Source organism: Mandrillus leucophaeus, unplaced genomic scaffold (assembly GCF_000951045.1).
Source record: "Mandrillus leucophaeus isolate KB7577 unplaced genomic scaffold, Mleu.le_1.0 Scaffold1039, whole genome shotgun sequence".
NCBI lineage: Eukaryota > Metazoa > Chordata > Mammalia > Primates > Cercopithecidae > Mandrillus > Mandrillus leucophaeus.
The window spans coordinates 134580-149475 of NW_012098532.1; positions in this window are offsets into that span (position 1 = coordinate 134580).

The window sequence follows — 14896 nt, forward strand, 5'->3', positions numbered from 1 at the left end:
AAGACCAGCCTGGCCAACATGGCAAAACCCCGTCTCTACTAAAAATACAAAAATTAGCTGGGTGTGATGGTGCACGCCTGTAATCCTAGCTACTCGGGACACTGAGGAAGGAGAATCGCTTGAACCCAGGAGGTGGAGGTCGCAGTGATCCAAGATCGCACCACTGCACTCCAGCCTGCTCGACGGGAGCAAGACTCCATCTCAAAAAAATTAAATAAATAAATAAATAAGTAAGTAATAATAATAATACTGTGACCACCTTACCTTAACTAAAGTAGCCACCTTGCCCTGGCAATCCCCAGATACCATCTATCATTTATCATTCTCTCTCTATCTCTCTCTCCTCTCTCTCTCTCTCAATACATGCTTAGAGAACGGTAGAACTATGTAATAAGACAAAGCAATGCCTTAGTCTGGGTATTATTAACACAGAGGAGGAGACAGGCAATCTAGACTGGGAAAACCATGAAGGCTACAAGTAAGTGGTGACACTCAAGCTGAATCTCTCTGGTTTTGTGGTTTTTAAATTTTCACAATAAAACATTAAAATCTATATTGGTGAGTTGCTGCAAGTAAAGATAGCAGGAACTAGATCACAAAGGGCTTCCTATGCCAGGTTGGGGGGGTTGGGCTTGAGTCTGCAGGTAAGGAAGCCATCCGAGTTTTAAGCCAAGGAGTGGTCTGATCAGATTTGCATTCTGAAAAGCTCACTCTGGCTACTGTGCAGACAAATAAATAAATAAATAAGGAGCCTGACAAGGCCCAGTTGTTTACCTCAGATGGAGTCCTGGCACCTTCCTCCTTTGGCCCACTGTGCCTTTCTCCTAACCACTTACTCGGTAAGAGAATGTGTCCGTGTGTGTGTGTGTGTGTGTGTGTAATGAAATATTTCCCCCCAATATATGCTTCAGGTAAAAACTTTCAAATAATACAGATAATGGTTCCCTCACATCTCTATACTTCAGTGATAACCACTATTGGCAATTTAGTATTTTTCTTTCCAGACTTTTTTTCATTTGCTGCATAAATATTATTGAGCACCTACTATGTGCCCTGCAGTGTGCCAGTCACTAGGGTTACATCTGTGTACAAACAGACAACGGTCTCTGTCTCAATGGAGCTGGCATTATGCATATATGACCATTTGACTTTTATGTAAATGAAATGAAACAGTTCTGCAACCTGATTTTTCTTTCACTTAATTATATGCCATGGACAGCTTTCCATATCAATTTAGAAACAGTTACTTTATTCATTTTCCATTATAACATATACCAGACATACCAAAAAGGAAGGCAACCTGATGCTTGAAATGATCCTATTATATGGATGTTTCAAAATTTGTTTAACCTGTCCCCTATCGCTCAACATTCAGAATTTTCTCAATTTTCCTTACGAATAAAAACACTGCACAACAACAACAACCAGTAGAGCTAATAAATGAATTCAGCAAAGTAGCAGGGTACAAGGTTAACAAACAAAAATCAGTTGTGTTTCTATACATCAACAATGAATAATCTGAAAAGGAAATTAAGAAAACAGTTCTGGCCAGGAGCAGTGGCTCACGCCTATAATCCCAGCACTTTGGGAGGCCGAGGTGGGCGGATCATGAGGTCAGGAGATGGAAACCATCTTGGCTAACACAGTGAAACTCCGTCTCTACTAAAAATACAAAAAAGTAGCCAGGCATGGTGGCACGCATCTGTAGTCCCAGCTACTCGGGATGCTGAGGCAGGAGAATCAGTTGAACCCAGGAGGCGTGGTTTGCAGTGAGCCGAGATTGTGCCACTGTACTCCAGCCTGGGCAACAGAGTGAGACTCCATCTCAAAAAAAAAAGGAAAGAAAAGAAAAAGAAAAGAAAAGAAAAAGAAAGCAGTTATATTTACAATAACATCCAAAAGAATAAAATATTTAGGAATAAACTTAGCCAAGGAGGCAAAAAACTTGTACACTGAAACTATAAAATGTTACTGAGAGAAATTAAAGAAGGCACAGATAAATGGAAACATCTGTGTTCATAGATTGAAAGACTTAATATTGTATGGTGTCAATACTACTCAAAACGATCTACAGATTGAATGCAATTTCTATGAAAATCCCAAAGACTTTTTTGCAGACATAGAAAAATCCATCCTGAAATTCATATGGAGTTTCAAGAGACCCCAAATAGCAAAACCATCTCAAAAAAGAACAAAGTTGGAGGAGGACTCATGAGTCCCTATTTCAAAACTTACCACAAAGCTATAGTAATCAAAACAGTGTGTTACTGGCATAAGTACAGACATATAGGTACAATGGAACAGAATTGAAAGTACAGAAATACACCTATGGTCAATTGATTTTGGACAGAGATGCCAAGTCCATTCAATGGGGAAAAAGAAGTCTCTTCAACAAATGGTGCTGAGACAACTGGATTTCAACATGCAAAAGAATGAAGTTAGCTGGGCGTGGTGGCGTGCACCTGTAATCCCAGCTACTCAGGAGGCTGAGGCAGGACAATCACTTGAATCTGGGAGGTGGAGGTTGCAGTGAGCCAAGATCGTACCACTGCACTCCAGCCTGGGCAACAGAGCTAGACTCCATCTTGGAAAAAAAAAAAAAAAAGAATGAAGTTGAAACGCTATCTCATACTATACACAAAAATGAGTTCAAAATGGATCAAAGACCTAAATGTATTAGATAAAACTATGAAATGCTTAGAAGAAAACATAGGAGTAGATCATGACCTTGGATTTGGTAATGGATTCTTAGCTATGACACCAAAAGCACGAGCAACAAAAGGAGAAACAGATAAATTAGACTGCCGGGTGAAGTGGCTCACGCCTGTAATCCCAGCACTTTTGGTGGCTGAGGTGGGCAGATCACCAGAGGTCAGGAGTTTGAGACCAGCCTGTCCAACCTGGTGAGAACTCCGTCTCTACTAAAAATACAAAAAAATTAGCCAGGTGTGGTAGTGCACGCCTGTAATTCCAGCTACTCAGGAGGCTGAGTCAGGAGAATCGCTTGAACCTGGGAAGCAGAGGTTGTAGTGAGCCGAGATTGAGCCACTGCACTCCAGCCTGGGCAACAGAGTGAGACTCTGTCTCAAAAAAAAGAAAAAAAGTAGATAAATTAGACTTCATCAAAGTTAAAACCTTTTTTGCTGCAGCAAACATTATCAAGAAAGTGAAAGAGGCCAGCACTTCCGGAGGCCAAGGCAGGAGGATCTCTTGAGCCCAGGATTTCAAGATCAGCCTGATCAACACAGCGAGACCCTGTCTCTACAAAAAAAAAAAAATTAGCCAGGCTTGGTGGCCTGCGTCTGTAGTCCCAGCTACTTAGGAGGCTGAGGCAGGAGGATCGCTTGAGCCCAGGAGGTCAAGGCTGCACTGAGCCATGATCACGCCACTGCACTCCAGCCTGGGCAACAGAGTAAGACACTGTCTCAAAAAAAAAAAAAAAAAGGCAAAGAACTTGATTAGACATTTCTGCAAAGAAGATATTCAAATGGGCAACAAGCACATGAAAAGATGCTCAACATCATTTAGTCATTTGGGAACTGCAAATCAAAACCGCAATCACTTGTCAGTTTATACCTATTTGGATCACTATAATCAAAGACAGAAAATAACAAGTGTTGATGAGCATGTACAAAAACTGGAATCCTTGTACCTTGGTGTGGGAATGTAAAATGGTGCAGCCGCAGTGGGAAACAGTTTGGTGGCTGCTCAACAAGTGAAACATGGAATTACCATATGACCCAGCAATTACTCTCCTAGCTATATATCCAAAAGAATTAAAAACAGGTATGCAAAGAAATATTTGTATATGAATGTTCATCGCAGCACTATTCACAATAGCCCAAAGGTAGTGAAATAAATGCCACAATATTCTAATAAATGCCCATCAATGGATGAATGGATAAACCAATTGTGACATATGCGTACAAGGGGATATTATTCAGCCTTAAAAGGGAATGGAGCACTGATACTTGATACAGTACTTAGAAACATTATGCTAAGTGAAAGAAGCCAGGCATAAAAGGTCACGTATTGTACGTTTCTATTTACATGAAACCCCCGGAATAAGCAAATTCATAAAGACAGAGAGCAGATTGGCTGTTACCAGGGCCTGGGCAGAGGGGAAAATTGGGAGTGACTGCTTAAAGGGTACAGGTTTTGTTTTGGAGTAATGAAAATGTTTTGGAACCAGATAGCAGTGGTGATTACACAACATTGTGAATGTACCAAATGCCACTGAATTTTCACTTCAAAATGGTTAATTTACTTTTTTATGTTTTAATTGATATATAAAAGTCGTACATATTTTGGAGGTATGTGTGATATTTTGACACCTGTCTATAATGTGTAACGATCAAATTAGGGGAACTGGGACAGCCATCACCTCAAACATTTATCTTTTCTTTGTACTGGGTAAAACTGTTAATTTTCCATTGTGTGCGATTCACCTCAAAAAAAATTGCAGTGAAGATCCTCTTGCCTATACCCTTGCACATTTGTTGCATTATTTCCTCATGATAAATTTGTAGAAGTGAAACTGCTGGATCAAAGGGCATGTAACCTAAACCAACAAAAGAGATGATGGGTTTTGATTCCCAGAAGTGTTGTCCCAATTCACAGCCCCACTAAAGCTGTGTGAATGTGGCTGCCCCCACACCCTCCCTACAACTTCATCTTTTCCCACCTAAAAAGTAAAAATATCTCCTTGTTTGAATTTTCATTTATTTTGTTTTATTAGTGAGATGGGCATGTTTTAGATGCTTAATAGTAAGTTATTAGTTACCTGGCTCTTTGACAACACTCATTGATCTTTCCCATCTCTTCAGGTCCAGCACTCATGATAGACATGTAGTAGGACCACAGTAAATGCTGGGAGGAATTAAAGGGAATAGCAGTGACTATGAGCCCATCCTAATTTTCCCAGGGGCTCAGGCTAACTCTAGACATACAGTGCAATCCTAATGTATCTTCCCCCAAAAGCTACCTAAATGCCTTTTGAAATTCCCTGTTGGGGCTGGGCGCGGTGGCTCAGGCCTGTAATCCCAGCACTTTGGGAGGCCGAGGCGGGCGGATCATGAGGTCAGGAGTTCGAGACCAACCTGGCCAACACAGTGAAACCCTGTCTCTACTAAAAATACAAAAAATTAGCCGGGCATGGTGGCACATGCCTGTAATCCCAGCTACTCAGGAGGCTGAGGCAGGAGAATTGCTTTAACCCGGGAGGCAGAGGCTACAGTGAGCCAAGATCACACCATTGCACTCCAGCTCGAGCGACAGTGCGAGACTCCATCTCATAAACAAAACAACCACAACAAAAAATTCCCTGTTGGGAATCACACTATGGGCAGGATGGAGGGCATGGGTTTGCACAAGCTGAAAGTGAAGATAAAGGCAGAATAAGAGTGGGAATGAGGGGTGAGCTGGGGAGTGGTACTAATGTGCATATGTGTATATGAAAGGAAGCAGGCTGAAGAGAAACCACAAAATCACAGTTGTAGACTGGTGGGGACAGTGGACGGGTACTGCCATTTCTTAGGCCTACTAATGCCCTGTATCCAGCACTTTTCATCTGCCCTTCCTCCCCTCCACACTGTAGCCATCCTCTCTGGGCCACTCCACTCCCAGGCTGGTGGGCACAACTCACTACTCTGCAGCTTTCCTGCCAGACTGGAATGCTTCCTCCAAAGGTGCCCACCAGTTAGCCCCATAGCACTGTCCTGGGGTTACCAGAGGCTTAAAAGGATAGAGGGTATAGTAGCTCATGCCTATAATCCCAGCACTTTGGGAGACTGATGCGGGAGAATTGTTTGAGCCCAGGAATTCAAGACCAGCCTGGGCAACATAGCAAGACCCATCTCTATAATAAAATTTAAAAGATATTAGCCGGGTACGGTGGTACGTGCTTGTAGTCCCAGCTACTTGAGAGGCTGAGGTGGGAGAATGCTTGTGCCGAGGAGGTAGAGGCCATGGTGAGCCGTGATCACACCACTGCACTCCAGCCTGGGTGATGGAGCGAGACCCTGTCTCAAAAAACAAAATCTCTGCTCTCATGGAGTGTTCACTCTAGTTGGAGAGACAGAGAATAAATATAATATGGCAAGCAGTGGTAAGTACTATGGAGAAAATCAAACAAGATAAAAGTTGAGTGGGACAGGGCTATGTTACAAAGGGTGCCCAGGGAAGGCCCATTTGAGGAGGTGACAGTGAGCAAAAACCTGAATGGCTAGCTAGGTGGCCATCAGGGAAAGAGTGTCCCAGGCAGAGGGAACAGCAAATGCAAAGAGCATGAGACAGGAACTGCCTTGTCATATCCAAGAAATGGGGAGACCGATGTGCATGAAGCTGAGGGAACGAGGGTAGAGTAGGAGGAAATGAGTGTAGAGAAGTAAAAAGGATCAGGTGACGTGGGCCACTGTAAGAACTTTGACTTTTACCCTGCATGGGATGGAGAGCCATTCGACACTCCTGAGCAGAGGGGACAGGACCCTTCTGGCTGCTGTGTGAGGAACAGGGGCCAGAGGCTAGAGAGCAAAGGGACTGGTCAGAGGGTGGCTACAGGGAAGAGATGAGAGTGATTCAGGCCAGGGTGGTGGCTATGGAAGTGGTGAGGAGTGGTTTGGATTTTGGCTGCATTTAAAAAAATTTTTTTAGAGACAGGGTCTCGCTCTGTCACCGAGACTGGCATGCAGTGGTGTGATCATGGCTCACCGTAACCTTGAAATCTTGGGCTCAAGTGTTTCTTTTTCCTCGGCCTCTTGAGTAGCTAGGACTACAGGCAAGAGCCACTGTGCCTTGCTGATTCTTTTATTTTTATTTTTTACAGCCTGGGTCTTGCTACATTGCCCAGGCTGGTCTCCAACTCCTGGCCTTGAGCAATCCTCCTGCCTCAGCCTCCCTAAGTATTAGGATTACTGAAGTGAGCCACTGCACCTGGCCTCTGGCTGTATTTCAGAAACAGCCAACAGAATTTGCTCACATCAGTTGGATCTAGGGGGAGAGAGAAAGAAAAAGATGAAAGCAAGGTTTTGGGTTCTGAGAAACTGGGTGAACAGAGGTGCCATTTACTGAGTTTGGGAAAATGTGTAGGGAAACAGGGGGATCAAGAGCCCTTATGGGGCCATGTTCAGGGCAGAGACCTGGGAGCCCTCCAGGAAGCCTACGGCTGGCTCGCTTGCTCACTGGTGGGGATGGAAGATGGAGAGAGAAAGTCGAGGCAATGAGCATGCTTTACTGAGTAACCGACTGTACCAGGCTCCACGCTTATCTGCCCACATCACCTTAAGTGACCACAATATAAAGGCTGAATTTCTTAATGTGGCATCCAAGTCTGGCTCCTGCAACTTCACGGATCCCATCCTGTGCTGTTTCCTAGCTCCCATCAGCACCTTTGTCCATGCTGTCCCCAATACCTGGGGAATGCTGATCTTCAGCTCAGATGTCACCTCCTGTCTCGCACTTCATTTTAAGGTCTGCTTTTCTATCTCCCACACTATGTTGGGAACTCCTTGAGGGTTTAGGTGGTGCCTTGGTCCCTCTGAGGCCTTGGTTACTGAAGAAGGGCCATGTAGGGGCTCAGCTCACATTTGTGGCCTGAATGAAAAACGGTGTGGGAAGAACAGCCAGCCCTGAGCCCACCCCGGTGGGTCAGGGAGGCCTGACTTCCCACATAGTCGTATGTGACAATGAGGAAAACAGGGCCAAAGAGGTGAAGTCAGGCTTGGAACTGGACTCAGATTGAAAGGCTGACTCCATCCCCCAAGCAGCAGGGAAGAGGAGTCAGGGAAGAGTAATTACTTACATGTGTACAGCACTTGAGAGTTTATAGCCATAGACGTTATGTCATTCAACCCTGGCACAACCTCATGACGTAGGCATTCTTATTTTCCCCTGACATGTAAGGAAACTGAGGCCCAAAGAGCCAAAGTCACTTGCCCAAAGACAACGCTAGGAAGTGGCAGCCTCAGGACTTGAACCAGGGTCAGTTTGATGGTGGAGCCCTGTGCTCTCACTATCAGACTAGGCCACAGCTGGAGCTGAGAGGGAGAGTGGCCAGTTGGGTCTGGCAGCCCTTTTCCCCTCCCTACCTATTCCTGTTGGGTTTCAGCTGTTGGTAGCACGAATTGGCATTTACTAATCCCCTCGGACCATTCAAGGCCAGGACGAGGCAGCCTGAGACACAAATACAGCAGAGCATCATCCATATTCCAGACTCCAAAGGTCACACTTGGGAGAGACTAAAAAAAAAAAATGCAAGTGCAAAGAAAGGCCATGGGAACCTTCCTCCCCTGGAACCCCAGGAGCTCTTCAGAGGCAAGCCTCCCCACCTTGGACCTGCTGAGGGTCTACTCTGCCTCTAGAAGAGGGCAGTTTCCTCCCCATATTCCTGCAGCCAAAATCTCCCTTGAGAAGTCTCTTGCGGAGGCCATGCCTTCTTTCCGGTTGGGCGCTAGGCCTGGACAGCTCCTGGCTGGCTGCAGCTGGGCCCTCGCACCTGTCGGTCCAGCTCCCCTGCTTCACAAACACACGCCCCCGCCGAGCTCAGTGCTGCTTCCAGATGGCTGGTCACTTATGCCTTCACCCCACTTTGGGCCTTTTTCTTTCTCATTTGATTTCTTTTCCTTACCTTGTTTTCTTCCCAGGCTTCTGCGTATTCTTTCCCTCCACCACCCCCATGCCCCCCATTGTTATCTTTCTCTCCCTCTGATTGGTTCTCCTTTCTCTCTGCATTGAATACATTTCTTTCTGCTCAGGTCTGTCTTTTTTACCCTGACTCCAGTCCATCCAGGTATCAATACAGCACTAACTTTCTATTCTGTAACAGTGAGTGACAAGTTCGGATAAGGTCATCTCTCCAGTCCCTACCAGCTCTGACATTCAGTTTTGAGGAAAGGTGAGAACCTGAGGGCAAGGAGATGGGGTACACAGTCACAGATTGGGGACAGAAAGACTGAACCCGGAAGAACAGATTAAAATGGCAGCATCCTCACTTGCTAGCTGTCTGACCTCAGCAAGGCCGTCTCACCTCTCCAAGCATCCTTCCTTCATCTATAAGATGTGATCAGGAGCCGGGTGCTGTGGCTCATGCCTGTAATCCTAACACTTTGGGAGGCCAAGGTGGGTGGATCACTTGAGGTCAGGAGTTCAAGACCAGTCAGGCCAACATGGTGAAACCCCATCTCTACTAAAAATACAAAAAATTAGCTGGGCACGGTGGTGCGCACCTGTGATACCAGCTACTCGGGAGGCAGAGCAGGAGAATTGCTTGAACCCAGGAGGCGGAGTTGCAGTGAGCAGAGATGGCGCCACTGCACTCCAGCCTGGGTGACAGAGCGAGACTCCGTCACCACACACCAAAAAGAAAAAGTCATCAGGGAAGACCTGATAGTAACAGAGACAACATTCCAAGGAGTGAGGAAGCCGTGTGAGAATTGACTTTACTCATGGATGGGAAAGGCCTTTATGAACTATAAGGGGCAGGTCCATACTGGCAACGGGTGTTACTTAGGGGACAGTGAGGCCCAGTGGTCACCAGCAGAGGGTCTGGGGCCAGTCAGCCTGGTTAAGATTCTCGGCCCAAAACATACAAGGTGTATAACCTTGTCAAGCTGCCTAATATCTCTGTGCCTCAATTTCCCTATCAGTAAAATACGGATGAGGTAATAATAGTACTGACCTAACACCTGAGGTTGTTGGGGGATTTAATGAGAGAATAAGCACAGAGCACTAAGAACAGAGAGGGTCTGTCACTTAATAAATGTTCAGTGACCATTCCCACTGATGTTATTATTTAGAGCTAGTAGAAAGAATACTCCCTTGAGGTGGTATACTCAGGGGTGTCGGGCCACTGCAGGAACCTAAGCAAGCCATGTGGTGACCCAGACTCATCTCTTTGCAAGGCCTTAAAGTCTGTTTGTGCAGGTTGTGCCCTGAAATTCAGCTTGTGTTCCTCTTGCAAAGCCATGGGCCCAGGGGTGAGAGTTGCGCAAAGCCCAGAGGAAGCAGCACCTGGTTCTAATTGCTCCTCCCAGAGGAGGCGCCTTTTTGTAATTAGTACAAGCAGACTGTATGTGCTAGCTGAGGCACTCTCCCTGCCTCTAGGCAGGAAAGTGTTACCTTGTATAACCAGGCCTGTGGTCCTCTCTGCTTGCCTGGCAGCAGAGTCTGCACCTTGATCCCCTGAGATACCCCAGATCCTCAATCCATCTCCAACACTGATCTTGTCCTCAGCGGGACAAGTCTCTGTGGCTGTGGGGATCCATGGAAATATTTCCAGTCCCACAGTTTGTGCATGCGAAATGACTCCTAACCACGTTCACTCAGCCATGTTTGTCTGGGCCAGCCCCCCGGCCCCAAAGTTAAGGGCCAAGAGAAGCAATAGGGGCCAGTGGTCCAAGCTGGGAGACTTCTCCATGACAGTGGAGACTCTGACTAAGGGGGCAAAGTGGGATCCACGGATGAATGGAATTGCGAGGCCTCAGCTGAGATGGGTTTGGGAGGCTAGGAGGGCTGGGCCCCGAGAAAGGGGAGTCCAGGGAGATGCTGGTAGCGTGGAGATGAGATTCAGGGCAAAGGGCTGTAAAATCTCTCAGGTCTTAGGCCAAGGGAGCAGTTTCAGCCTCCTGTTGCAGGGAGCAGGGCCAGACTAAAGTGGCCTCACCTTTTTAAGGATAAAGTAAGCTGGGAGACACTGTGCTGGCCTGACAATGGCGTGTGGCCAAAAAAGGAGAGCAAACAAGACCCCAAAGGCCTGTGTTCTAGAAGCTAAAGTGAAACCAGGGAAGGCCTGGCATGCTTGAGGCCTAGCCAAATGTATTTAGCAACGTGAGATGAGGCCCCTGTCACTCCCTGGCATGGGGAAATTTATGGACTGAGATCCTCTCACACTGCCCTTTAGAGATTTGAAGCACGTGTCCATGATTGTGCTGAGCTGGAGGGACTGGAGAGGGGAGAGGGATGGCTGCAGGGAAAAGCCAGTGTCCCCCAGGCCCCTCGAGGAGAAAGCCCCTCTCTGTGCCATGGAGAGAGGCAGGGGAAAGTTCCCCACAGTTTGGCTGAAAGTCATCCTGCCGATTGCTCTTTTTGACACAACCTCACTTTCTTTCCAGTCCTATATTCCTGGCTGTGTGTGAGCTATTTCCACTTGGATGTTCTGCCAACAGCTTAAACTAAACATGCTTAAAGCAGAGTTTCTCTTCCCCCACAAAGCCTCACACCTTCCCGAGGCCTCCAGCCTCACTTCTGACACCCGAACAGCCCAGGGCCAGGCCTGCCTGCTGCTTCTCTTTCTCCTCCCCACCAGCACCTCTCTCCCTCCCTGCCTTTGAACTCCGGACTTCTCCCTGGGTAAAGTTTTCAGAGTTATCTTTGCTGCTGTCCTCTCCCACCTGCACCTCATCCCTGGAGATTGCTGCCCCAGCCCCTAACTGGGCTTTTCCCTCAAGAGCTCTCCCTAGATCTGGGCCACGCATCCATTCTGGCCATACGTGTTGACTATTTACTGCAATGGATGTGGTGAACCATCCATTCTAGAAGAAAGAAAAGCATAGACGCTGATAACAGGGGGGTACCGATAACAGGGTAGCCTAGTAGGGGATGTTTGGCCTCCGGAGTGAGTCAGACCTGGCTGTGAATCCCAGCTCTGCCACTTAACCCTTTGTGTCATCTTAGGCTTGTTTCCCCTCACTGTGCCTCGATGCCCTTCTCCCTAAAATGGGGATGATAGCCTTGACTGGCTAGGGTTCTTATGAAGTTGAATGCCAGAAGGGGGCACAGAGAAGGGGCATACACTGGAATGACATCCCTGAAGGCTGGAGTGGGCAGAGCTGTGAAGATGGCCCCTAAGGATTCAAGAGACCGGGTGGCCTGAGCTGTTTGTGTATTTGCGGTTTTCCCATTATGCATAAATAACAGGAAATCAAGTAGGGAATCAATTCAACTAGACCCAAGTCTTGGCGCTTTCCAAACTTCCCCCACCCCATGTGTAAACAGGAAACCAGGGCTAGAATCTACGAAGCTGATTGGGGTGCCCAAGGATGCCCTGTGATCGCTCTGCTCTCTTCTCAATTTTCTGTTTATCCAGGCCCATTCACCTAGTAACTGATCTTGTTCCCCTTCTTCTTCAATTCATCTTGTCTTCTCTTGTTTTCTTCTTCTTCCTTTTTTTTTTTAAACACAGAAGCAAAAGTGAGTGCCTGTCCAAGCCTGCTGGCCTGGGTCAGAGGAATTCGGCCGCTCCCTCCAGCGGAGCGACCAGGCCCAGGCGCTCACTGGGGCTGGCAGGGGCAGGCGCAGAGCCGCCCAGGCGCTCACTCAGGCTGGCAGGGGCAGGCGCAGAGCCGGGAAGGCTCCAGCACCTTGCTCCGAGGGGCTGGAAAGCACTACAGACGTTAGCTCATCACTCCCTGGCAGAGGCTGACCCATCTGCTATTCTCACTAGCATCTTCCAGATGGGGAAATGGAGGCACAGGCATACTCACAGTGGCTGCAGACTCACAGGATCCTAAAGGGGCTTCTGGGCAGAGTCTTCACATGGAGCAAGAGGAAAAGGGACACCAGGACTTCCCCTAAAACTGTGGTGCTGGCTGAAGTATCTAAAGGGGACACTGGGAAATAACGGGGGTGGAAGGGGGAGGGACGGCAGTTAGGACGCACCGTCTCCAGGGAACCCACACGTGACAGGGGCCCCAAAGAGTTGCAGCTTCACTCAATAGCCCATCAGGAAACACTAGCCACTCTTGCTGAGAAGAATTTGCAGCACACAATACCTCTGGAGTAAGAGGCAACTGAGATGAAGTTTACACGGCCAGACAGCTGAGGGTTAACTAGGATGCAGTTGGGTTGATTATTATGTTTCCCTCCTAGTGCTTTTCTGTTATCTGCAAATTCTGTGCAGTGAACAATTACATTTATAAACAAAGTGTTAATTATTTTTAATTATTTTAAAGAGCAGCAGCAACTGGGATATGTACAAGAGCCCTGGGCTCTTAGAATTGGAACTGGAGTATGGAGACCCAGTCTCACCTCCCAGTTGTGTGACAGGTCCAGTGACTTCGCCTCTTTGAATCTCAATTTTCTATAAAATAGAGATAACTGACCCCACAAGAGTAGCATAAGATTAAAAGAGATAATGTATGTGAAAAGTAGTTGTAAAAAATTTATTATGGAAATTAAAAAACATGTACGTGAGTAAAGAACACATTATAGGTTAGCGCGGTGGCTCACACTTGTAATCCCAGCACTTTGGGCGGCCGAAGCAGACAGAAGCTCAGGAGTTCAAGATCTGGGCAACATCACGAAACCCCATCTCTACAAAATAAATACCAAAAAATGCAAAAACACAAAAAATTAGCTGGGCATGGTGGCACGCGCATGTAGTCCCAGCTACTCTGGAGGCAAAGGTGGGAGAATTGTTTGAGCCCAGGAGGCAGAGGTGGCAGTGAGCCAAGATCGCACCACTACACTCTAGCCTGGGTGCCAGAGCGAGACCCTGTCTCAAAACAAACAAACAAACAAACAAACAAAAACACATTATAATGAAGCCATCTTCAACAATTATCATCTTATTTAATCTATATCCCCCATCCACTTTCCCCCCACCTTCAACTGGAATGTTTTAAAGCAAATTCCAGACATGCCCTTTTTTCCATAAAAACTTCAGTACTGAAGTACTTTATACTTTTTTTCACAATTAAAAATTAATACAAGATGACTGTAGAAAATTTGGAATAGGAAATCATGTATGAAGGAGAAAACAAAAATCACTCATAACCTCACCACCCAGACACTACCACATTTTGGAGTAGTTTATTATTTTTTTCTATATAAATATTCGTTTTTAACAAAAGTAGGATCATATTGCATATGTTATTTTTAGGTACATTTTATTTTAATTGTAAAAATAATAAAAGCAGATTACAGAAAAGAGAGAAGAAATTACCCATAATTCCTTACCACCTAACATAAAAACTGTTAATATTTTAGTATACTTCCTTCTCATTTTTTTCAACTTACATTCATACTCTTAACTCAAGTGGGATCCCTCTGATTATGTACTTTTCAAATTATGAATCTGCTTTAATTGCAAGAAAGTAATATAATCATATTGCAGAAAAATAAAGAAAAGCAAAATAAAAATATTGTCCATAATCCCACTACTCAATTATAATTACTGTTAACACCAAAAATTGTTAACAGTGATTATAATTGAGTAGTGGGATTATGGATATTTTTTTCTATGCACATATATTTTAACAAAGTGGGAACATAATGTTTATGGAGTTTATTAACTATAAACTTATATTTATTTATAAGAATAATGTTGCATAATATGGGGAAAAGAGAAAAAAGTCACTCATAATCCTACCACTCTCCTGGCACTGTTATCATTTTGGTATTTTCCAGACTGTTGCTTTCTGTACATATTCATACATGATTGGAAACATAGTGAGTATTTAATTTTGTCCCCTTTGTGCCCTTTGCAGCTTGGCATCATATTTATGCAACTTTGTACTCAGCATTTTTATTTCATATTTTGTTATGAATATTTTCCTATGAATAAGAGTTTCAAAATCAGGATTTTATGTGTGTGTGTGTGTATGTGTCAAGGTACTAAGGGACACTCCCTTACCATAGACACTTAGGTTCCTTTTCATTTTTCACTATTATCAACAATTCTGCTGTAAATATTCTTGAATAAAAACTTGTGTTTTTAAAGTTTTTTCTACACACATATTGAGCATATGTTTCTGGAGACCACTCTGTAAGTTTATAGGCTGACCTGTAAAAAGTGGTCACCTTTTGGCCGGGCGCGGTGGCTCAAGCCTGTAATCCCAGTACTTTGGGAGGCCGAGACGGGCGGATCACGAGGTCAGGAGATCGAGACCATCCTGGCTAACAC